The following is a 26,734-nucleotide window of genomic DNA, read 5'->3' as shown; positions in this document are numbered from 1 at the left end:
GGCGCCGGCAACAAACCAGAGATAACAACTCTGTCCGTCCGAGCTTTCAGCTTCCAGCCTAACTCCCTAAACTCACTTCTAACATCTGTGCCACCCTTCCTTCCTACGTCGTTGGTGCCAATGTGCACCACGACCTCTGGCTGCTCCCCCTCCCCTTTAAGGATCCTGAAGACGCGATCACAAACATCACGGACCCTGGCACCAGGGAGGCAACAAACCATCCGTGCGTCTCGCCTGCGCCCACAGAACCGCCTGTCCGTACTCCTCACCATCGAGTCCCCGATGACTAGTGCTCTCCCATTCTCCCTCCTTCCCTTCTGAGCCACTGTGCAGGACCCCGTGCCAGAGGCCCGGTCACTGCAGCCTGCCCCCGATAGGCCGTCCCCCCCAACAGTATCTAAAACTGTATACTTGTTGTTGAGGGGAACGATCACAGGAGATCCCTGCACTGACCTCTTCCCACCTCTAACTGTTACCCAGCTGCCTTTGATTTGTGGAGTAACGACCTCCGTGTAGCTTCTATCTATCAACCCCTCAGCTTCCCGAATGATCCTCAGTTCATCCAGCTCCAGCTCCAATTCCCTAACACGGTCTGATAGGAGCTGGAGACGGATGCACTTCCAGCAGGTGAAGTCGGCAGGGCCACCGGAGGTTTCCCTCACCTCGAACATTCTGCAGGAGGAGCAATACACTACACTGGCTGCCATTTCTTTTATTCAATTACCCCTTAGTTAAGTACAACTATAGATATTAACAAAAACAGTAAATAGCTTACCTGCTCAGTCCTTTTTGGTTAGAGGAGGAGGGTAAAAAGGGTCTTATTATTAGGTTAGAGGAGGAGGATGGGTGGGAGACACTACATGTGTAGTGGCTCGGGTTTACTCAGCTCCGCACCTTTAAGGAAAATACCTACCCAGGAGTCCTCGCTGCCGACCAGCTTCCGGTTCCTCCGGCGCCAAAAGAAACTCAAAGACAAGGAAAACAGTAAGTAAAACAGTAAGTACTTACTTTTAAAACACAGCTCCTGATGCCTTCACTCACCCACCGAAGAGTCGCTACCTTCTCCTGCTGCTCCGCCGGGAAATGAGGCCGAGTCCACGGAGCTCCGCACCTTTAAGGAAAATACCTACCCAGGAGTCCTTGCTGCCGACCAGCTTCCGGTTCCTCCGGCGCCAAAAGAAACTCAAAGACAAGGAAAACAGTAAGTAAAACAGTAAGTACTTACTTTTAAAACACAGCTCCTGATGCCTTCACTCACCCACCGAAGAGTCGCTACCTTCTCCTGCTGCTCCGCCGGGAAATGAGGCCGAGTCCACGGAGCTCCGCACCTTTAAGGAAAATACCTACCCAGGAGTCCTTGCTGCCGACCAGCTTCCGGTTCCTCCGGCGCCAAAAGAAACTCAAAGACAAGGAAAACAGTAAGTAAAACAGTAAGTACTTACTTTTAAAACACAGCTCCTGATGCCTTCACTCACCCACCGAAGAGTCGCTACCTTCTCCTGCTGCTCCGCCGGGAAATGAGGCCGAGTCCACGGAGCTCCGCACCTTTAAGGAAAATACCTACCCAGGAGTCCTTGCTGCCGACCAGCTTCCGGTTCCTCCGGCGCCAAAAGAAACTCAAAGACAAGGAAAACAGTAAGTAAAACAGTAAGTACTTACTTTTAAAACACAGCTCCTGATGCCTTCACTCACCCACCGAAGAGTCGCTACCTTCTCCTGCTGCTCCGCCGGGAAATGAGTATAGTTCTGGGAACCAGGCTGAGGTTATATTAGCCTTGAAACAGTGCAGTGCAGATTCACCAGAATCGTCGCAGGGCTCCAAGGACTAGATTATGAGGAGAAGTTACATTTAACTAGGTTTGTATTTTCTGGAATCTAGAAGGTTAAGAGGTGATTTGATTTGAGTTCAGGATTCTAAAAAGAATTCATGGGTTAGATAGAGAGGGTCTTTCTGCTGAACGAAGCAATATAACTTTAAAATCAAAGCCAGGAGAGAAGTTGGGACACAGTTCTTGGTGCAAAGGGTAGCCGAAGTGTGGAACACTCCCCCATTGAAAGCAGTAGATGCTGGCGCTTGATAATGTTAGTCTGAGTTAGATTTTTTGCCAGCCGAGGGTAGTGAGGGCTATGAAGCCAAAGTGGGTGGAAGACTTTAGAATAGTGATCAGCCATGATCTCATTAAATGGTGAAACAGGCTTGAGGGGCTGAATAGCTTAACCTTGTTGCTAAATCCAGTGTAATCCCAGATAGGTTGTGTCCTCAATCTGTTGTAACCAATCTATCTGCCCATTGGCAGCCATTGTATTTGTTTGAGAGGAAAACATTGAGTCTCCGTTCAATTTTGAAAGGGGGAAGTCTTCCTGATTTAAAAAAAAGTTGGTGTTTTAGTTTGTATATTTCAATTAAAAAACCACACAATGGCAGAGAAAATGGAAAACAAATTGTGGAGATTGCACAGTGCCCCTATACAATTACGCTCTCCCTGCCTGCTTAACACACACACAGCATCTACAGTGCCCTTGTGCAGACAGCCCATTTCACACTTTCCCCTACAAATCTTGTGCACACCCTCCATATCTGTTTAACTTGAACAAATGCACACATGTGCACATACAAGTTTACACGGATTAACATGCACACACAGGCGCACAAGGGTTAGCTGGTTGGCATCCTTCCATCGACGAAATATGATGGACATGCAGCAAACAATCCATTCAGGTGGGGTGTCTTCTCTTGGTGCACCTTTGCTGATGGCTGTGAAGGCCAATCCTTGACGGGCAGGTTCTGCCACAAGTACTGCACGTGAAGCTGCCAAGTGACGCCAGTTGTTTTCAGTGTTGGCGTCTGTTGTCAAGCTGCTGTAGTCATGGTAGTGCACACCAGTCCACAGGATGTGGCGCCATTTCCGTACTTCGCCAGCTAGTGCAATAGTTGACATTTAGCACCTTCATGTCACGTTTGAAGCGTCCTTGAAGTGGAGCTTTGGGAGCCCCACTGGTCATCTGGCCCTGGCTACCTCACCATACACAAGATACTTGGGTATGCAACCGTCTTCCGTCCTGCAGATGTGTCTGATCCACCGAAGCCACCTCTGTTTGATTAGTGTCAGCACGTTTGGGAGCTCTGCTTTTGAGAGGACTGTCACATTTGTGATTTTTGTCCTGCCACGATATACTCATTATGCGTCACAGACAGTGAAGATGGAAATTATTGAGCTTCTTTTCCTGGTAGCTGTAAGTCGCCCATGTTTCACAGCCATACAGCAAGGTGCTGAGAACACAGGCCTTATAAACCGTCATGATAAAAGCAAAATACTGCAAATGCTGGAAATCTGATATAAAAACAAAGTGCTGGAATTACTCAGCAGGTCTGGCAGCATCTGTGGAGAGAGAAACAGAGTTAACGTTTCAGGTCAATGATCTTTCATCAGAACTGATGAAGGGTCACTGACCTGAAACGTTAACTCTGCTTCTCTCTCCACAGATGCTGCCAGACCTGCTGAGTAATTCCAGCAATTTTTGTTTTTATTGATTTTATAAACCATCAGCTTGGTCCTAAGGGTCAGCTTGGTGTTATTCCATGCACGTTTTACAAGTCAGCCAAAGGTGGTAGCTGCTTTCCCTATGTGTGTATCGAGCTCTGCATCAAGGGACAGATTGTCGATCACCGTGGATCCAAGGTAGCAGAATTTGCTAACCACTTCCTGTGGGGTGTATTTAGTGTGATCGGGGGCAGAGATGCAACACCTTGTTCCATCACCACAGTTTTCTTGACACTTATAGTCAAGAAGAAGTTACAGGCATGGGAAAGAGTTTTTTAAAATTTTTCCATGGGATGTGGGTAGAGGGCAGTTAAAAGTCAACCACATTGCTGTGGGTCTGGAGCCCCATGTAGGCCAGACCAGGTAATGACAGCAGATTTCCTTCCCTAAAAGACATTACTGAATCAAATGGGTTTTTATAACAACCAATGATAGTTTCATGGTACCATAACTGAGCCTCGCTTTCAATTCCAGACATATTAATTAATTGAATTTACATTCCACCAGCTGGTGGGATTTGAACACGTGTCCCCAGGGCATTAGCCTGGGCCTCTGGATTATTGTGCTATTCTTGCTACTCCACCAACTACCTCCATGAATGTTTGTAGCTGAGTTTCCATGTGAGCGACTGGCGCAGCATCATCAACCTAGAGGAGTTCTCTGATCAGGGCAGTGATGTGTTTTTGCCTTCACTTTCAGCCTTGTTAGATTGAAGAGCTTGCCTCTGACCGAGTGTGCAAGTAGACACCTTCCATATCTGCAGGGAAGGCGAAGGCCAGGAACGTGGAGAAGAAGATGCCAAACGTGGATTAACACGTACAGATTAACAGTCCATGTACACAGATATTTATATACACCAGGCACTGTTGTTGATGAATACACATGCAAATAGTTCTCATTTAGCACGCACACAGCTGTCACATTTGCAGAATTGTTGGGAGTAAGTTCCAGATGGTCTGTGAACTCAGTTAAACTTGTGGTGCCAAGTTTGTTTTGAAAAGTTGCGTCTCCAAACCAGGCTGAACAAGCAAAAGTTGACTGCTCGGCACAGAGTAGAAACTGCGACTGGAAGGTAATGGCAGACCCTGTGACAGCTATCCAGGGACTTGTGAATACCACGGATGTGATACAGCATTCCTCAGTGATTGTTAGTGAGCCATGTGAGCAGGTCTAAGACCTGTATAAAGGTTGTTTTACAGTGAAGGCAGGATGTTTGGCCATGTGAGGGATTGTCATTTCAGGAATCTGAGCTCTGGCAATGAGCCAGGTGGAGATATTAGTGACGACTGTGCTGTTTCACTCAGCCCGTGGACTCTGCTGAGATCTGTAACCTAGGGGATAAAAAGCAATTTTAGTTCCTTTGGCTTGTCAATAGGCTGGCTTTATAAAGGCTTTATTAAGATAAACCAGGAGTGCATAATGGTGGCTGGCTGAGATTAAAAGATTTATTTTTGAGTCTGGAAAATTTATTTACAGATGATTCTCGACAGGGGCAAGAGTAACAGGGTAGTTGTTATGGGGGACTTTAACTTTCCAAATATCGACTGGAAATACACTAGTTCGAGTACTTTAGATGGGTCAGTTTTTGTCCAGTGTGTGCAGGAGGGTTTTCTGACAGTATGTAGACAGGCCAACCAGGGGCGATGCCACATTGGATTTGGTACTAGGTAATGAACCCGGCCAGGTGTTAGATTTAGATGTAGGTGAGCACTTTGGTGATAGTGATCACAATTCGGTTAGGTTTACCTTAGCGATGGGCAGGGACAGGTATATACCGCAGGGTAAAAATTATAGCTGGGGGAAAGGAAATTATGATGCGATTAGGCAAGATTTAGGATGCGTAGGATGGGGAAGGAAACTGCAGGGGATGGGCACAATCGAAATGTGGAGCTTATTCAAGGAGCAGCTACTGCGTGTCCTTGATAAGTATGTACCTGTGAGGCAGGGAGGAAGTTGTCGAGCGAGGGAGCCGTGGTTTACTAAAGAAGTTGAAGCGCTTGTCAAGAGGAAGAAGAAGGCTTATGTTAGGATGAGACGTGAAGGCTCAGTTAGAGCGCTTGAGAGTTACAAGCTAGCCAGGAAGGATCTAAAGGGAGAGCTAAGAAGAGCAAGGAGAGGACACGAGAAGTCATTGGCGGATAGGATCAAGGAAAACCCTAAGGCTTTCTATAGGTATATCAGGAATAAAAGAATGACTAGAGTTAGACTAGGGCCAATCAAGGATAGTAGTGGGAAGTTGTGTGTGGAATCAGAGGAGGTAGGGGAAGCGTTAAATGAATATTTTGCGTCAGTATTTACAGTAGAGAAAGAAAATGTTGTCGAGGAGAATACTGAGATTCAGGCTACTAGGCTAGATGGAATTGAGGTTCACAAGGAGGAGGTGTTATCAATTTTGGAAAGTGTGAAAATAGATAAGTCCCCTGGGCCAGTGGGATTTATCCTAGGATTCTCTGGGAAGCTCGGGAGGAGATTGCAGAGCCTTTGTCCTTGATCTTTGTCATCATTGTCGACAGGAATAGTGCCGGAAGACTGGAGGATAGTAAATGTTGTCCCCTTGTTCAAGAAGGGGAGTAGAGACAGCCCTGGTAATTATAGACCTGTGAGCCTTACTTCGGTTGTGGGTAAAATGTTGGAAAAGGTTATAAGAGACAGGATTTATAATCATCTTGAAAAGAATAAGTTCATTAGAGATAGTCAGCATGGTTTTGTGAAGGATGGGTCGTGCCTCACAAACCTTATTGAGTTTTTCGAGAAGGTGACCAAACAGGTGGATGAGGGTAAAGCAGTGGATGTGGTGTATATGGATTTAGTAAGGCGTTTGATAAGGTTCCCCATGGTAGGCTATTGCAGAAAATACGGAAGTATGGGGTTGAAGGTGATTTAGAGCTTTTGGATCAGAAATTGGCTAGCTGAAAGAAGACAGAGGGTGGTGGTTGATGGCAAATGTTCATCCTGGAGTTTAGTTACTAGTGGTGTACCGCAAGGATCTGTTTTGGGGCCACTGCTGTTTGTCATTTTTATAAATGACCTGGATGAGGGTGTAGAAGGGTGGGTTAGTAAATTTGCGGATGACACTAAGGTCGGTGGAGTTGTGGATAGTGCCGAAGGATGTTGTAGGGTACAGAGGGACATAGATAGGCTGCAGAGCTGGGCTGAGAGATGGCAAATGGAGTTTAATGCGGAAAAGTGCGAGGTGATTCACTTTTTGGAAGGAGTAACAGGAATGCAGAGTACTGGGCTAATGGGAAGATTCTTGGTAGTGTAGATGAACAGAGAGATCTTGGTGTCCAGGTGCATAAATCCCTGAAGGTTGCTACCCAGGTTAATAGGGCTGTTAAGAAGGCATATGGTGTGTTGGCTTTTATTAGTAGGGAGATCGAGTTTCGGAGCCACGAGGTCATGCTGCAGCTGTACAAAACTCTGGTGAGACCGCACCTGGAGTATTGCGTGCAGTTCTGGTCACCGCATTATTGGAAGGATGTGGAAGCTATGGAAAGGGTGCAGAGGAGATTTACTAGGATGTTGCCTGGTATGGAGGGAAGGTCTTACGAGGAAAGGCTGAGGTACTTGAGGTTGTTTTCGTTGGAGAGAAGGAGGAGGAGAGGTGACTTAATAGAGACATATAAGATAATCAGAGGGTTAGATAGGGTGGATAGTGAGAGTCTTTTTCCTCGGATGGTGATGACAAACACGAGGGGACATAGCTTTAAGTTGAGGGGTGATAGATATAGGACAGATGTTCGAGGTAGTTTCTTTACTCAGAGAGTAGTAGGGGCGTGGAACGCCCTGCCTGCAACAGTAGTAGACTCGCCAACTTTAAGGGCATTTAAGTGGTCATTGGATAGACATATGGATGAAAATGGAATAGTGTAGGTCAGATGGTTTCACAGGTCGGTGCAACATCGAGGGCCGAAGGGCCTGTACTGCGCTGTAATGTTCTAAATCTTCACTTGAGTGGCGGGTGACTTGTTTCGACTCTGTCTCCAGTTGAACCCGGGTTCTGAGTCCAATTCCGCAGGAGCACTGATCAGAACAAGGAACAAGCTGATTTTAGATTTGGTTTTGTGCTGTTCCATTTACTGCTACAACAACTCCCCTTTTTCCACCTCCTCCCCCTCCCCATACACACACTCACTCCACACATCCCATTCACTAAAGCCAAGCTCCGGAAAGTCTGGTTGCCAACTAAAGTTGAACGTATTTTATGAAGGTTTCAGCTATTGGGAAAGTTTGAATCAGCTGGGCCTTTTATCTGTAGAAAAGGGAAGGCTTAGAGATGACTTGATTGTGGTCTTTAAAATTATGAATGGAATTTGACAGGATAAATGTGGAGACAATGTTTCCATTTATGGGGAATGCAAAACTAGGGGCCATAAATATAAAATAATTTTAAAAATCCAATTGGGAAATTAGACATTTTTTTCACTGTGGTTAGAATGTGGAACTTGCTACCACAGGAAGTGGTTGAGATGAGAAGCTTAGATGCTTTTAAAAAGGAAACTAGGCAAATATGTGAGAGAAAAGGGAATTAAAAGACGGGCTGAGATCAGATTGGTGGAATGGGAGGAGACTTGAGTAGACCAGCACAGCCCTGAAGGGCTGAAGAGCCTGTTTCTGTGCTGTATATTCTATGTAATTCCTCCTGCCAGTTATGCAGATTAAGATGTTATGAACAAGTACAGCAAATAATCTAAAATGCCAATGGAATACTATCCTTTATATCTAGAGGAGGTAGAAGCCATGCTTCATCTTTACAAAGCCCTCATTAGATCACATCTGGAGTTACTGTCCTATCGAGACTCTATCTTTTCTCCCCTGGTCCAGTCTCTTCCCACCTACATCCGTGACTCTTCTGACGCCCTATGTCATTTTGACAATTTCCAGTTTCCTGGTCCCAACCGCCTCCTCTTCACTATGGATGTCCAATCGCTCCACACCTCCATCCCCCACCAGGACAGTTTGAGGGCTCTCCGCTTCTTCCTTGAACAGAGGCCCAACCAGTCCCCATCCACCACCACCCTCCTCCGCCTGGCTGAACTTGTTCTCACATTGAACAACTTCTCCTTCAACTCCACGCACTTCCTTCAAGTAAAAGGTGTTGCTATGGGTACCCGCATGGGTCCTAGTTATGCCTGTCTTTTTGTGAGATATGTCGAGCATTCTTTGTTCCAGTCCTACTCAGGCCCCCTCCCCCAACTCATTTTCCGGTACATTGATGACTGTATCAGTGCCGTTTCCTGCTCTTGCCCCGAACTGGAAAACTTTATCAACTTTGCTTCCAATTTCCACCCTTCTCTCACCTTTACATGATCCATCTCTGACACTTCCCTTCCCTTCCTCGACTTCTCTGTCTCCATCTCTGGGGATAGGTTGTCTACTAATATCCATTATAATCCCACCGACTCCCACTGCTGCCTCAACTACACTTCTTCACACCCTACCTCCTGTAAAGACTCCATTCCATTCTCCCAGTTTCTCCGTCTCCGACGCATCTGCTCTGATGATGCTACCTTCCATGACGGTGCTTCTGAGATGACCTCCTTTTTCCTCAACCGAGGATTCCCCCCCACTGTTGTTGACAGAGCCCTCAACCGTGTCCAGCCCATTTCCTGCACCTCTGCCCTCACCCCTTCCCCTCCCTCCCAGAACCGTGATAGGGTTCCCCTTGTCCTCACTTTCCACCCCATCAGCCTCCATATCCAAAGGATCATCCTCCGCCATTTCTGCCACCTCCAGCGTGATGCCACTACCAAACGCATCTTCCCCTCCCTTCCCCTGTCAGCATTCCGAAGGGATCATTCCCTCCGCGACACCCTGGTCCACTCCTCCATTACCCTCACCACCTCGTCCCCGTCCCATAGCACCTTCCCCTGCAAGCGCATATACCTCCTCTCTCCTCACTATCCCAGGCCCCAAACACTCCTTTCAGGTGAAGCAGCAATTTACTTGTACTTCCTTCAATGTAGTATACTGTATTCGCTGCTCACAATGTGGTCTCCTCTACATTGGGGAGACCAAACGCAGACTGGATGACCGCTTTGCGGAACGCCTCCGCTCAGTCCACAAGCAGGACCCTGAGCTTCCGGTTGATTGCCATTTCAACACTCCCCCCCTGCTCTCATGCTCACATCTCTGTCCTGGGATTGCTGCAGTGTTCCAGTGAACATAAACGCAATCTCGAGGAACAGCATCTCATCTACCGATCAGGCACACTACAGCCTGCCGGACTGAACATTGAGTTCATTAATTTCAGAGCATGACAGGCCCCCCATTTTACTTTCATTTTTAGTTATTTTTTTTTATTTTTTACATTTTTTTTTGTTTATTTCATTTCATCTTAGTTTGTTCAGTTTGCTTACCCACTGTTCTTTTCCATGTTTGCTTATGTACTTGCTGCTGTTCAATCTTCAGTCCGTTAACACCTTATCTGTACTAATGCTTTGTCTTTCAACACACCATTAACATATTGTTTGCCTTTGTTCCATGGCCTCTTGGTCAGCTTTGTGGCCTTGTCCAATCTACACCTTCTCCTTTGTTATCTCTTGCCCCACCCCCGCCTCACTGGCTTCTAACCTTTGACATTTCTAATATTTGCTAGTTCCGAAGAAGGGTCACTGACCCGAAACGTTAACTCTGCTTCTGTTTCCACAGATGCTGCCAGACCTGCTGAGTGGTTCCAGCATTTCATGTTTTTATTTCAGATTTCCAGCATGTGCAGTATTTTGCTTTTATTCTGGAGTTACTGTGAACAGTTCTGGGCACCACACCTTAAGAAGGAGATATTGGTCTAGGAGGGAGTGCAGTGTAGATTTACTAGAATGATACCTGGACTCCAAAGGTTAAGCTAAGAGGAGAGATTACACAAACTCGGGCTGCACTTTCTGGAATTTAGAAATTAAAAGAGTTATTTTGATTGAAGTGTCTCATCCCAGGAACTATTCTCTTATCTTTTCTGCACCCTCTCCAATGCCTGCATATCCTTCCTAAGTTGTGATGCCCAGAATTGGAGAGTACTCCAGTTGAGGCCGAACAAGTGTTTTAAAACACATTGGCTCCTGACAGCTGAGTGATTGCGGACGTCATCAGTGTATGCTAACATTTGCCAGCCCGCCAGTATGAATGCGGGCGCTGACGTCCTCACCCCTCAATAGCCGTGATCGTGGGCTCCATTCCCCCTAACAGTACCCCGCTCCTTCCCACCATTCCCACTTCAATCGCTGCTTTCAATTTCCCGCTCCATCCTGCCTTACCGCTGCCTTCCCTCGGCCACTCACTCCTGCCCTCACCCTTTACCCCTTCGGGCGCTCGTTCCCAGCCTTGTCACCTTACCGCTCCGGCGGCTCATTCCCCGCCTCCGCCGCTTCTTCAGGTGGTGCGGCGGGGAGCGATCAGCCGAGGGGAGGGAAGGGCGAGGTGGGGTGGGAGCGGTGAAGAGAAGCACGATGGTAGGAGGGAACCAGGTACTGTTGAGGGTGGGATGGAGGCGGCGATCACTGCTGTTGAGGGGTTTGGGTTTGGGTTTAATTTTGATTTTGTGACAAACTGAGCATGCCATCTTTAATCCTGGCAGCTGCCTGAACGTCACAGTGGCGCTTCAGTGCATGAGGCTGTATTTGCACATTTGCCAGTACTGCGCCACCTATTGGTTGTTTTGTCAGCAAACGCAGCCTAGTAACAAAAAACTGGAGAAATTAATGGACTGAAGGTTGATAAATCCCCTGGACCTGATGATCTACATCCCAGAGTGTTGAAAGAGGTGGCTGTAGAGATAGTAGATGCATTGGTAATGATCTTCCAGAATTCTCTAGATTCTGGAGTAGTTCCTGAAGATTGGAAGATCGCAAATATAGCCCCACAATTTAAGAAAGAACTACAGACCTGTTAGCCTGTCATCAGTAGTAGGGGAAATACTAGTATCTGTTATAATTGGACACTTCGAAAATAATGGTAGGATTGGGCAGAGTCATGGATTTATGAAAGGGAAATAATGTTTGACAAACCTGTTGGAGTTTTTTGAGGATGTAACTAGCAGAGTAGATAAGGGAGAACCAGTGGATGTGGTGTATTTGGATTTTCAGAAGGCTTTCGATAAGGCCCCACACAGAAGAATAGTAAGCAAAATTAGAGCACATGGGATTAGAGCTAACATACTGGTTTGGATTGAGAATTGGTTGGCGGACAGAAAACAGAGTAGGAATAAATGGTCCATTCTCAGCTGTATATGGAAATACTCTGGTCTGGCAGCATCTGTGGAGTGAAAAGCAGAGTTAACGTTTCAGGTTTGTGACCTTTTCATCAGAACTACTGGGTCATTCTCTGGTTGCCAGGCTGTCACTAGTGGGGTACCGCAAAGATCAGTGCTTGGGCCCCAACTATTCACAATCTATACAATGATTTGGATGTGGCGATCAAATGTAATATTTCCAAGTTTGCTGATGACACAAAACTAGGTGGGAATGTGAGTTGAGGAGAATGCAAAGCGGCTTCAAGGGGATTTAGACAGGTTAAGTGAGTGGGCAAGAACATGGTAGATGGAATATAATGTGGAAAAATGTGAAGTTATCCACTTAGGTAGGAAAAACGGAAAGGCAGAGTATTTCTTAAATGCTGAGAGATTGGAAAGTGTTGATGTCCAAAAGGACCTGGGTGTCCTTGTTAGCTTTCAGTGGCTTATGAGCATGCAGATGCAGCAAGCAATTAGGAAGGCAAATGGTATGTTGGCCTTCATCGCAAGAAGATCTGAGTACATGAGTAAAGAAATCTTGCTGCAATTGTATAGACCCTTGGTGAGACTGGACCTGGAGTATTGTCTACAGTTTTGGTCTCCTTATCTAAGGAAGGATATACTTGCCATAGAGGGAGTGCAACGGAGGTTCACCAGACGATCCCTGGAATGGCAGGATTGTCTTATGAGGTGAGATTGAGGAGACTGGGCCTACATTCTGTAGAGTTTCGAAGAATGAGAGCTGATCTCATTGACGCTTACAAAATTCTTGAGGGGCTCTACAAGGTTGATACAGGAAGCATGTTCCCCATGGCTGGGGAGTCCAGAACCAGGGTCGGTCTCAGAATAAGGAGTGGGCTATTTAGGACTGAGATGAGGAATTTCTTCACTTAGAGGGTGGTGAATGTTTGGAATTCTCTATCCCAGAGGGCTGTGGAGGCTCCGTCATTGAGTATGCTCAAGAGTGAGATCGATAGTTTTCTAGATATTAAAGATATCAAGGGATATGGGAATAGAGCAGGAACATGGTATTGAGATAAAATGTCAGCTATGATACAACATTTTATGAGTGGAGTAGATAGGAAGCAACCTTTTCCCTTAGCAGAGGTGTCAATAACCAGGGGGCATAGTTTTAAGGTAAGGGACAGAAGGTTTAGAGGGGATTTGAGGAAAAATGTTTCACCCAGAGGGTGGTTGGAATCTGGAACACACTGCCTGAAGGGGTGGTAGAGGCAGGAACCCTCACAACATTTAAGAAGTATTTATATGAGCACTTAAAACACCATAGCATACAAGGCTAGGGGCCACGTGCTGGAAAACGGGATTAGAATAGATAGGTGCATGATGGCTGGCACGGACATGATGGGCCGAAGGGCCGGTTTCTGTGCTGTATGACTCTATATGACTCTGGTTGAATGTTGGAGCAAGCTCAAGGGGCCAAATGGCTCCTATTTTCTATGTTCTTATGTCCCAAAACATTTTCAACCAAATAAATACTTTTTTGAAGTGTACTTATGTAGTAATGTAGAAATGCTTCAGCCAATTTGCACATAACAAAGTCCCATGAATAGCGATGTTTTAATGACTAGATAATCTGTTTTACTGATGTTGGTTGAGGGATAAATTGTGTTGTTGGATCTTTTCTGTCCACCTGAGATTGCAGACAGAGTTGTGGTTTAATGCATTAATAAGATGGCACCACTGACAGTGCAGCACTCTTTCAGTATTGCAATGGGAGTGCCAGCCTGGATTATCCGCTTCAGTCACTGAGTGGGACATGAACTCTTAGGCGAGAGTGTGAGTCACCCGTCTATGGCTGAGACTCTGCTTTTCTGAACACTTCAACGATTTTAATCAAGTTAATGCGGTGTCAATCTGAGTTTCCTGTGGATATGTTTTAACAGCTATCCAACTATCCCAAGTTATTAATTACATTGAATAACATCAAATGTTACAGTACAGAACCAGGCCATTCGGCCCAACTGGTCCATGCTGCTGTTTATGCTCCATATGCCTCGTCTCCTCCTACTTCATCCAACCCTATTAACATATCCTCTATTCCTTTCTCCTTCATGTATTTATCTAGCTTCCCCTTAAATGCATCTATACCATTCACCTCAACTACTCCATGTGTCAGCGGGTTTCACATTCTCACCACTCTCTGGGTAAACGAGTTTCTCCTGGAATTGTCTATTGGATTTATTAGCGACTATCTTGTATTTATGGCCTCTAGGTTTGGTCTCCCGACATTTTCTTATTGTAAAGCACCTTGGAATGTTTTTCTGTGGTCTAGGTGTGTGCAATAAATATCAAACTCACAGGCTTATAATTACCAGTGTGTGATCTCTCTGCCTTAAATAGGCCACCCTCCAATCTGTGGGAAAGCACTGCAGTTGGGTATGAGTTCTGATGCTTTTTTGATTGATTGTGAAGATTCATTGAAAGTTTTGGTAGTCATGAATATTAACAAGCAGAAGTTAGTGGGAGAGAGGAGAACTTTTATCTTGGCCAGAAATTTGAGAGTTTGAACATCACAACAGGAATAGAATTCATAATCTAAACTCCTAGACTCAGATGTTAAACTAAGATTGTCCACTAAGGTGGATGTTAGATTCCATTGCACTATTGAGAGGATAATTGAGAGTTCTCCCAGTGTCTAGGCCAACATTCCTTCCTTAACCAATTGGACTAATCCTGAAATTAATCCTGCTTGTGGGACATTATTTGATGCAATTTTGTTACGTTTACCTTCATAACTCCCACTGAATGTCAAAAGATGAGAGATGAAGTGATTTCAGATTGTTCCATGTGACTTGAGCCATCCCTCAGCGGGGTAGTTCTCTTGCCTCTGGGTCTGGAGGTTGTGGGTCCAAACTCCACTCCAGAGACTTGAACACAAAATCCAGACTGACATTCCCAGTGCAGTACAGAGGGAGTGCTGCACTGTCAGAAGTGCTGTCTTTCAGATGAGGCATTAAACCGAGGCCCCATCTGCCCTCACGGGTGGATGGCAAAAAAAAAAATCCCATGCCACTATTTTGAAGAAGTGTAGGGAGTTCTCCCTGATGTCATTGGACATTATTTATCCCTTAATCAACATCACACCTTTTCTAAACAGGTTATCTGGTTATAATCACATTGCTGTCTGTGGGAGCTTGCTGTGTGCAAATTGGCTGCTGCATTTCCTACATTACAACAGTGCCTACACTTCAAAAAAGTACTTAATTGGCTGTAAAGTGCTTTTGAAAATCCTGAGGTAGTGAAAGGCACTATAGGAATGCAATTAGCTTTTGTGAGTTACATAAATGCAAGGATTTCTTTTAAAGAAAAGTTTTAGAGATTTGGGACTGGGCATTCACAATCGGGATGAATCACAACCCAAACCCCTGAATGTTGCTGACTGCTTAATTAAACCCACCATTCTTTATAACCTGCTTTTAAAGCTGATCTTGACATTAATGGAGAAGCACTGGAAATGTTTCTGTAAAAGGGACACGACTATTAGATTTCAAATGCCTTCTTGAATTTTGGCTATCTTGAGGCAAGTTACAGGACATTGGCCATGTGACAAGCAGAGAGCTCCCCAATTATCTGATCCAAGTTACAACAGAGCTCAGCTGCATGCACTTACTTTATATATTCTTCAAAAAATGCAACATTCTTGTGTGATAGCCGAACCTGAGCAGCACCTCTTTCTGCACTGAGACCAGAGGCAGTCTTGCTCCAACAGTGATTAACCTTCTTCCCCAACCACTTCGAAAGGTGCTGACTCATGCCAGTATCGTGTTTCATTGACACTGGTCACCCTCCAGTGATGATAAAACAATACTAGCCTTTATATAGCACCTTTCACATCCTCTGTTTGTCACAAAGTGCTTCTCAGCCAAAGAAGTGCTTTTGAATTGCACTCTCAAATTTCATGGCCATTGTGGTGCACAGCAAGATCCCACGAATGACCAATCGATCTGCTTATTTGCTGTTGGCTGAGGGAGGCACGCTGGCTTGGGCCACGCTGAGACTGAGCCTATGAATAGTATCATGGGATCTTTTAAGTCTCAACAAGGGGAAATAAAAAAGGCACCTCCTCCAATGCAGCATTGCACTGAAGTCTTGACATTTTTGCATTTGGGAATGAAATAGAACATAGAACATAGAACATAGAAAATACAGCACAGAACAGGCCCTTCGGCCCACGATGTTGTGCCGATCCTTTGTCCTCTGTCAAGGACAATTTAATCTATACCCCATGAGCTTCCCTGTCCGAAGCAAGCACTACTACTGGGCCAAGCTGATTCCCCACTGGGACTGTGTACTTGCTTCCCTTGCAAGCCTAGGCAGTGAGCGCTGGCCAAATATTCCACTGTGAGATTTGGAGCAGGTGTTTGTGGAATCAGATCCCTGATGTCCGCACACATTGTTTCCAGCACAAGTCCTCTGGGCAGCACTCTGCTTTGGGAACCTGGCAGATTCTGTTTCCTCTCCTCCTTGTGTGGAGATGCTAAAGGCAGCTGTACTCTCTGAAATTCTGCCGATATCAGTAAATGGAGCACGGAACTGGAAGATCAAACTGGATCCCTGTGCGGTTGTATGGGTCAGTGTTAAACCAAGGCCCTGCCTACCTGTTCCATTGGACATCCCATAATTAATCTCCCAGTGTCCTAGGCAACATTCCTCCTTCCACCAGCACTAGCAAAACCAGAACATTTGTCATTATTTCCATGCTTGGGATGCTTGCAAGACTGACATTTATTACCCATTTCCCCCCCCAGGGGGCCTGACTACTACTGAGTTTGCTCGACAACTTCAGAGGGCAATTAATTCGGTGATGGACTGCACTGCCTGGGAGGGTGGTAGAGGTGGGTTGCCTCACATCCTTTAAAAAGTACCTGGATGAGCACTTGGCACGTCATAACATTCAAGGCTATGGGCCAAGTGCTGGCAAATGGGATTAGGTAGACAGGTCAGGTGTCTTTAATGCATCGGTGCAGACTCGATGGGCCGAAGGGCCTCTTCTGCACTGTATTATTCTGTGATTCTGTGAAATCAACCATGCGGGTGCGGGACTGGAGATCTGTCCAGGCGCAGGCTGAGTTAAGGACAGGAGGTTTTATAAAGGGGCGTTAGTGAACCAGTTGGGTTTAATGTTTCATGGTTATTTTTCTAAACTATAGCTTCTTTTCAGATTTTTTTTTTAAACTGAATTCAAATTCTCAAAACTGGCGAGGTGGAACTGGAAATCTCTGGATTACTGGTCCAGTAACATAACCACTACACAACTGACTCTGGTGTTGGTGGAACTTTATGTTAATGCATGGTGGCTACAGTTCATTCACTGGACATGAAAGGAATTGCTCTCGCAATTTCACCTCATTCCTTGGAGCATAGTTATCAACCACGGCTGGACGTATTCCTGAAACACTCTTGGCCTCCAACCACCCTGTCCCCACCACTGGCCACTCAACCTGTACATCCTCTTGGTGCTCTGTGTTCCCGTGGCCAATCAGGAAGCAAACAGACACTTCACACCCCATTCTGAGATTCTTGAGTACCAGTTAAACAGCCTCCCACCCAACACCACCCCACCCAAACCACCAATATTGTTATAACTGATAAAACTGTTTTAAAGAAAATGGGGAAAAAACACACTTTTAATGACTTATGATTTTTCTCCCTCGCTTACTCACAGCCAGTGCCCCAGAGATTAATCTTGAGAAAATCATGGACAGGGTAGATAGCGAAAAACTGTTACCATTGGTGGAGGGATCAAGAACAAGAGGGCACCGATTTTAAGGTTAGTGACATGAAAACATTTTCACAGAGCGAGTGGTTGGGATCTGGAATGCACTGCCTGAGAGTGTGGTGGAGGCAGGTTCAGTTGAGGTATTCAAGAGGGAATTGGATTGTTATCGGAAAAGGAAGAATGTGCAGGGGTCTGGGGAGTAGGCCGGGGAGTGACACTAGGTAAATTGCTCTTTTGGAAGGCCAGCACAGACAAGATGGGCTGAATGGCTTCCTTCTGTGCTGTAACAATTCTGAGATCCTTGAGCCTCCAGGACAATCCTGGAGGGCTTGAGAGTCCTACTTTGGGCTGTCGTTTGGCAATGCACACTTGCTGCCTTTGAATTCAAGATTTTGGTTTGCGGGAGTGAAAAGGTTAATAAAGCTCTGAGGACTTCAGTCGGATTCAATAATGTTTGCTTACGCAGTGGTTACTTAAGGTTGTCATGCAGATCCCCACCTGCCAAGAATGAGGCATATTAATTTCACCATATGAACATTGATTTTAAACTGTTGCTGGAGTGAAGAAGTGACTTGTCAAAGAGCTCACCAGACATTTGACTGGAGGACATTTGCATACTAAGAGACAGTGCTTGTGGAGACAAAGAACTACTCCCTGATTAACCTGAATGGATTTTGATCACCAGACATTGAAGGTGTAAGGAAGCGCATTCCAGGGACTGCTAAGATGATACAATCCACAAAAGACAGGACTGGTTAAACCAGATGGTCACATGTCTAACCGGCTGATCCAGGTTTTTGAATGAGACACAGGACAGTTTGAACAGAACGCAGTTTGCAACTGAAGCTGGAACAAGGAAGCCTCTCTCCTGGCTCTCTCGCTCTCTCTTAAGCCACCGGACCCACGGAAGACACATAAACCTCGAGAGAAAAGACTCCGACATAGAAACAAGTTGAAGCGTGAACTGGGCCCCCACGAACAGCAGGAATAACCAGCGACCAAAGACTCCGCGTTGAACTCAAAGGACTGTAATTGGAATCCCGATATTGCCTCAGACTTTTCTCCTTTTATTCTTTTCTACTTTTTCTGTCTCTATCTGCGTGTGTGTTTATTGCGTATGCATGTTAGCATGGTCGCGTTGCATATTCGTAGTTGTTAACCGGATTAGAGTTTAAGATTAATAAACTTCCACCTTTCTTGTATAAATCTAAGGAAACCTGTCTGATTTCTTTGCCTTACAATTGGAGCAATGAACAAGGATTCATTAAGGGGGAGCTAAAAGCACGGTGTTTCTAAAATTAAACCCTGCTAAGTTAAACCAGGAAAAGGCTGAGGGGGAACCTCTAGACCCCTCTGCACCTGGTCATAAGGTCTAAATCTGTTGGGCAAAGTGATTGTGGGATTATTTTGTGGCTGAGATAAACTGCAGCCAATTGGAAATGGGTACCCGATAGTTCAAATGAGCTTACCCACCCAGGGAAGTGTTTGATTAGAAAGATTTGACCTTCATTCACCTTTTGAAATCTAATAGACTATTTTAGTAGCGACAAAAGAACAGTTAAATCAAATCTCGAGTAAAAGTATGAAACAATAAAGGGTCATTCAATCAGCTAAAGCCATTCTTTCCACAGATTATGTGCAATTTGCTGTATCTTGGATTCTCCCTCACATACTCCAGTAGGTTAGTGCTGTAGTACAGTCCTGTGGGAGGGCTACACTGTCAGAGTTTGTCTTTTGGATGGGATAGTGACAAAAAAACAGAGCTCCCATCTGTCTTGTGGTTCCAGGGGTTGAGGTGGATGTTAGCAATCCAATGGCACTATTTGGAGATTGCCTGGAGTCCTGACCAACATTCCTCCCTCAACCACTACCACAAATTAACCAATCATTCATCGCATTGGGCTGCAAAAACCTACAAAACAGCAGCTGCACTTCAAAGTAATTATTGTACATTAGGGCTTTGAGAGAGGCATGATCAAGAATTCCTTCCTGCCCTCCTGATGATGAAGCAAAACTCCTCAATAAAAGCAAATTACTGCAGATGCTGGAAAACTGAAATCGTACAAGAGTAGGGAAATTTGATAATAGAACAAACGTAAAGGCTTTGTATCTGAATGCACGAATAAAATAAATGAGTTAACAGCACAAATAGAGACAAATGGGTATGATTTAGTGGTGATGACTGAGACGTGGTTGCAGGAAAACTGGATTTGGGAATTGAATATCTAAGGGTACTCAGTATTTCGGAAGGATAGGCAGGAAGGAAAAGGAGGAGGTGTAGTTTTGTTAGTAAAGGAAGAGATCAGTGCTGTAGTGAGAAATGATATATGCACTGGAGATCAAGACGTAGAATCTGTCTGGGTAGAAATAAGAAATAGCAAGGGAAAGAATACCCTGGTGGGAGTAATCTAAAGGTCCCCAAAGAGTAGTTCCGCAGTGGGGCACAATATAAACCAGGAAATACTGGGGGCTTGTAAGAAAAGTACGGCTATAATCATGGGTAATTTTAATATACATATAGACTGGATTAATCTAATTGGCAAGGGTAGCCTTGAGGGAGAGTTCATTGAATGTATTAGAGATTGTTTTTTGGAGCAATATGTTGTGGAACCAACCAGGGAGCAGGCTATTCTAGATTCGGTATTGTGTAATGAGGTGGGATTAATTAATCTCATAGTTAAGGATCCTCGAGGGAAGAGTGATCATAGCATGCTAGAATTTCAAATTCAGTGTGAGCGCGAGAAACTGGAGTTCCATACCAGCGTTCTGGAGTTAAACAAAGGTAAGTACATAGGCATGAGGACAGATTTGGCCCTAATGGACTGGGCAGAAAGACTAAAATGTAGGACAGTTGATGAGCAGTGGCAGATGTTTAAGGAGATATTCAATTCCTCCCAACTATAAAATATATTCCAGAGAGGAAGAAAGATTTTAAGAGGGGAAAAAACATCATGGCTAAGCAAGGAAGTTAAGGATAACATAAAGACAAAAACTAAGGCATACCATATTGCAAAGGCTAGTGGCAGGCTGGAAGATTGGGAAACTTTTAAAGATCAACAAAGGGTTACTAAAAAAGTAATAAAAAGAGCAAAGGTAAATTATGATAGAAAACTAGAGCAAAATATAAAAATGGATAGCAAAAGCTTCTATAAGTATATAAAAGGGAAGAGAGTAGCTAAAGTGAATGTTGGTCCCTTGGAGGATGAGACTGGGGAGTTAATAAAGGTGAACACAGAAATGGCGGAGACACTAAATCAGTATTTGGCCTCAGTTTTCATGGTGGAGGATACTAGTACCATCCCAATAGTAACAGGTAATGCAGAGGTTATAGAAAGGGAGGAACTTGGAACGATCATCATCACTAGGGAAAAAGTACTGAGCAAACTATTGGGATTGAAGGCAGACAATTGTAGGCCTGATGGCCTACATCCTAGGGTCTTAAAGGAAGTGGCAGTGGAGATAGTGGATCCATTAGTTATAATATTTCAAAATTCCCTGTATGTAGGAAAGGTTCCAGTGGATTGGAAAAAAGCTAATATAACGCCCTTATTCAAAAAGGGAGGGAGGCAGAAAGTAGGAAACTACAGACCAGTTAGTTTAACATCTGTCGTTGGGAAATTATTAGAATCCATTATTAAGGAAGTAGTAACAGAACATTTAGAAAGTCAAAACGCAATCCATCAGAGTCACCATGGTTTTATGAAGGGTAAATCGTGTTTGACTAATTTGCTAGAGTTCTTCAAAGCTGTAACCAGCAAAGTGGATAATGGGGATCCTGTAGATGTAGTATATCTGGACTTCCAGAAGGCATTTGATAAGGTGCCGCACAAAAGGTTAATACACAAGGTAAGATCACATGGGGTTAAGGGCAATTTATTAGCTTGGATAGAGGATTGGCTAATCAACAGAAAACAGAGAGTCAGGAGAAATGGGTCTTTTTCTGGTTGGCAAGATGTAATTAGTGGGGTGACACAGGGTATGGTTCTTGGGGCCCCAACTATTTACAATCAATATTAATGACTTGGATGCAGGGATGGAAGGTACTATAGCCAAATTTGCAGATGACACTAAAATAGGTGGGATAGTAAGTTGCAATAAAGAAATAAGAAATCTACAAATGGATATGGATAGTTTAGGTGAATGGGCCAAAATTTGGCAGATGGAGTTTAACATGGAAAAGTGTGAGATTATCCATTTTGGTCGGAAGAATAGAAAGGCAAATTATTATCTAAATGGAGATAAACTTCAGAGTGCTTCGGTGCAGAGGGATCTGGGTGTCCTCGTGCATGATTCATAGAAAACTAGTATGCAGGTACAGCAGGTGATAAGGAAGGCAAATGGAATTTGGGCATTTATTGCCAAAGGAATGGAGTATAAAAGTAGGGAAGTGTTCCTGCAACTGTACAAGGCAGGTGAGACCGCACCTGGAGTATTGCATACAGTTTTGGCCCCCTTACTTGAGGAGGGATGTAGTTGCATCGGAGGCAGTTCAGAGGAGGTTCACTAGATTGATTCCAGAGATGAGAGGTTTGTCTTATGAAGAGAGATTGAGCAGTTTAGGCCTTTATTCTCCAGAGTTTAGAAGAATGAGGGGAGATCTAATTGAGATATTTGATTAATGGGATTGATAAAGTAGACGTAGAGAGGATGTTTCCTCTTGTGGGGCAATCTAGAACGAGAGGTCATAGTTTTAGGACAAAGGGTAGAAGATTTGAAACAGAGATGAGGAGAAATTACTTCTCTCGAAGGGTTGTGAGTCTGTAGAATTCACTACCCTAGAGTACGGTGGATGCCGGGACATTGAGTAAATTTAAGGAGGAGATAAACAGATTTTTAATTAGTAATGTGTGGACGGGTTATGGAGCATGGGCAGGAAAGTGGAGTTGAGGCCGAGATGAGATCAGCCATGATCGTATTGAATGGCGGAGCAGGCTCGAGGGGCTGAATTGCCTCCTCCTGATCCTAGTTCTTATGTAGAATAGAAACTGTTGGAAATACTCAGCAGGTCTGGTAGTAGCTGTGGAGAGAGAAACAGAGTTAACATTTCTGGTCTGTGACCTCCCATCAGAATACTTTAAAACTTCTGAATATCTGCTTTCCATATGAATGTTAGCTGCAGCTTTTCAAAGAGTAAAATGACCATACATGTTGTGTTTCCAGGAGTCTGATAACTATTTAAAAGTGGTTTTACATTCTCCTATTAAAGGTGGAGAGTTGAGAGAGACGCTGTGCCTGGCGAGAAGCCAGCGGGATGGCTTCTATATCACTGACATTGCTAGAACAGACTTACCCAGGACCTGATGATGATGGTCTTGCAGTCAAATAGTGCAGCAACAGAGGGGGAGATTTCAATGTTGAAGGAAAGTTACACTGGACTTGTAAATTGTACAATACACTTCTTAGTCATCCACTGATACAATGCCGAAGGAGCCCATTTAGCCCATTGCATCGCTGTCGGCTCTTTGATGTCCAATTAACGCCAATTCCTTGTACTTTCTCCCACTGCCTTGTAAATATTTTCACTTTAAATATTTATCCAATTCTCTTTTGAAAGACTCGGTGGGCCGAAGGGCCTGTTTCAGTGCTGTATCTCTTAAAAAAAAAAGTGACTATTGAATCTGTTTCCACCGCCCTTTCAGACAGTGCATTGCAGGTCACAACGACTTGCTCCGATTTTAAAAAAATATAAATTCTTCATGTCACCTTTGATTCTTTTGTCAATTATCTTTTAATGTGTCCTCTGGTTACCAACCCTCCTGCCACTGGAAACAGTTTCTCGTTGGTTTTGATTCAGGCATTCAAAATCATGAATGTTGACTCTATCAAACCATCTCTGCTCTAAGGAGAGCCTCCCAGTTTCTCCAGTCTATCCACAGCACTCCAGTCTCTCAACCCTGGAACCATTCTAGTAAACCTCTTCTGCAATATTCTTAATTCATCCCCTTAAATTGAAGTACTTCACCCTCCTGTTATATAGTTTTCTCCACACACAGCCAGAAACGCCCAACAGTACTCAATAATTGCACTAAGGGTTTCCAACTCTGCTTGGGTGTAGGTTTCATCACATGACTTTCTGCGTTCTTCAACTTCTCCACCCACACACTCCCACCATTGATTTCCAGACATGTCTATCCTCGTGGAATCCCGTCTTCCCATGGCCAATCAGAAAGCAGTTTCTTCGTTACTCGATTGGGTGATTCTTCACTGTCAGTCAAATAGCCCTTTACCACTACACCACCCCACCGTCCCATATCCAATAACTTTTATAACTAATCAATGCATTCAAAGAAAAATCTTTAAGATTTTAATGTTCTGGTGCTTTTTTTTTCTCCAGGTTTTTTCTATTTGTTCAGGGGATGTGGGCATCGCTGGCCAGGCCAGCATTTATTGCCCATCCCTAATGGCCCTTGAGAAGGTGGTGGTGAGCCGCCTTCTTGAACCGCTGCAGTCCATGTGGGGTAGGTACACCCACAGTGCTGTTCGGAAGGGAGTTCCAGGATTTTGACCCAGTGACAGTGAAGGAATGGCGATATAGTTCCAAGTCAGGATGGTGTGTGACTTGGAGGTGGTATTCCCATGCATCTGCTGTTCTTGTCCTTCTCGGTGGTAGAGGTCACAGGTTTGGAAAATGCTGTCTAAGGAGCCTTGGTGAGTTTCTGCAGTTCTTGCAGCAGTGTCCTGGAGATTAATCTTTAATTCCTGGAGACTCCAGGGTAATCCTGGCGGGTTGAAAACCCTGACTGTACTGTTGGGTGTTTTTCACACTTCAAGTGAATATAGAACCATTACTGAAATCTCAACGTCTTGGAGATCCAAGCCCAGAAATTTTAGGAAATCCCAACTCTGCCACTGGAAGTTGAGCCATCCACTTACTTGTCTACCCTCAGTCCTGACCCTGTCTTAAATCCAGAGGACAGGCTGCTTTACATAATGAGGGAGGGGCGACTATGCCATTTATAGTACTAGTGGGGCCACTTGCCCTACTTAGATTTTGGTGAGCCCCTTTGCTGTTCCATAGTAGGTAAAGAGTCCCAGTGTAGGGATTGCCACTGCTAGCTGCTCCCTTGTTGTTGTGCCCCTTGTCCGCAATGATCATTGAGATATCTCGAATCTGTTGTGGAAGTCCTCTACCCTACAAACAAATTGATAAATTGAGAGACAATAATGGGCCTGACTCTTCACTTCATTTATCTCAATCTTAAGCACCCTTAACATTCATACAGAGGAATGCACATTTGCCTTGTGTCTGACGCTTGCTTGTGTGAATTTTTGTGAGGAATCACAAAGATGTCTTCGCCAAGCCTGTACACAGCACTGAGTCTCAAAGGCATCAACAGGCCTCTTTCTTTCTAATTAAGTTAAAAGATGGTATCACTTTTTACACCATTTTCTTTACAGTCATCTTCCTGCTGGGTGCAACATTATCTGATGTTTTCTGACTACCCAATTGCTCTAACTGATTACTAAGCAGGGTTAAGAGGCCCCCATTACTTTTCACACCATACTGTTATTGCCTATCACTTCCCTGAGCCCAAGTTTTGTTGTAAGCATCCTTTGCACATTCTATGGCGACATATAGCCTTATATATTTCAGCAATCTCCTGTTCTGTCACTGACCTCCTGTTGTGATGAAAAGCTGCGTTGTAAAAGCTTGTGTGTTTCAATCTTCTATCTTTTAGGGTCAATATTTCTCCAGAAGCAGAAGATCAGCTATGATTGTATTGAATGGCGGAGCAGGCTTGAGTGGCTGTATGGTCTATTTCTGCTCCAGTTATTGTGTTCTTATGTTCCAAACATGTGTCTATCTTTACAGTACAATATCCTTCCCTAATAAGATCACTCGGGTGGGGGGGGGGAGGGGGGGAGGCCAGTTTTTGTGAGAAGACAACTTAAACAAAATCTCTATTGCAGTTCTTTCTTTGTTGGAATTAAAACTCAGCTATTTACAATCTGTATCAGTGTTTCAGATGAAGGGAACAAGTGTAATGTATCCGGGTTTGCTGATGATACCAAGTTAGGTGGGAAAGTAAGTTGTAAGGAGGACAGAATGGGGTCTGCAAAGGGATGTATACAGGTTCAGTGAGTGGGCAAGAATGTGGCGGATGGAATATGATTTGGAGAAATGTGAGGTTCTCCACTCCAGTAGGAAAAGTAGAATGTTTTTTTTAGAAGTTGAAACTGGGAGATGTTTGCATGCGGAGGGACTTTGGTATCCTGGTGCACGCATTGCAATGTTAACATATAGGTACAGCAAGCAACTAGGAAAGCAAATGGTATTTTTGCTTTTATTACAAGGGATTGGAGTATAAGAGTTAAGACGCCTCATAGGGTCTTGGTGAGACCACACCTGGAGTACTGTGTACAGTTTTCGTCTCCTTACCTAAGGAAAGGTATACTTGCTCTAGACAGAATGCAACAAAGGTTCACTGAACTGATTCCTGGGATCCGGTTATTCTCCTATGAGGAGAGATTGGATAGATTCCCTGGAGTTCTGAAGAATGAGGGGTGATGTCATTGAAACATAACATTCTTAACAGGCTAGATGCTAGGCCGATGTTTCGCCTGACTGGAGAACCTAGAAGATGGGGTCAGCCTCAGAATTAGAGGTTAAGCTTTTAGGACTTGGATGAGGATAAATGTCTTCACTCAAAGGATTGTGAATCTTTGAGCATCCATAGCTCTCTGGGGTAGAGATTTCCAGTCATTGAGTACATTCAAGGTAGAGGTTGATAAATATTTGTATGCTAATGGAATTAAGTGATATGGGGGATAGTGCGGGAAGGTGGAGTTGAGAAAAAGATCAACTATGATCTTATTGAATGGCGGAGTAGGGTCAAGGGGCTGAATGGCCTACTCCAGCTCGTATATTTATTTAGAGATACAGCACTGAAACAGGCCCTTCGGCCCACTGAGTCTGTGCCGACCAACAACCACCCATTTATGCTAATCCTACATTAACCCCATATTCCCTACCACATCCCCACCTTTCTCCTACCACCTACCTACACTAGGGGCAATTTACAATGGCCAATTTACCTATCAACCTGCAAGTCTTTGGCTGTGGGAGGAAACTGGAGCACCCGGCGAAAACCCACGCAGACACAGGGAGAACTTGCAAACTCCACACAGGCAGTACCCAGAACTGAACCCGGGTCGCTGGAGCTGTGAGGCTGCGGTGTTAACCACTGCGCCACTGTGCTGCCCAAATATATCTTATGCTATTAATGT

General features: G+C 44.6%; 1 protein-coding gene across 2 annotated transcripts in view; it reads left to right on the top strand.

The window, feature by feature from the left end:
• The window catches only part of LOC137374980 (nucleotidyltransferase MB21D2), a 60,943-nt gene that overhangs the window by 16,684 nt on the left and 17,525 nt on the right, over positions 1-26,734 (top strand). The window contains exon 1 of one of the 2 annotated variants that reach the window (XM_068041597.1): positions 17,492-17,557. The exons of the other annotated variant lie outside the window; for it this stretch is intronic. The gene's annotated coding sequence lies outside the window, so the exon portion shown is untranslated. Of the gene's footprint in view, positions 1-17,491; positions 17,558-26,734 lie in introns of those variants that run through there. 2 annotated transcript variants of the gene reach the window in all.

The sequence above is a fragment of the Heterodontus francisci genome, chromosome 11, assembly GCF_036365525.1.
Source record: "Heterodontus francisci isolate sHetFra1 chromosome 11, sHetFra1.hap1, whole genome shotgun sequence".
NCBI classification, from domain to species: Eukaryota; Metazoa; Chordata; class Chondrichthyes; order Heterodontiformes; family Heterodontidae; genus Heterodontus; species Heterodontus francisci.
This window is presented reverse-complemented; position numbering and strand designations above follow the sequence as displayed.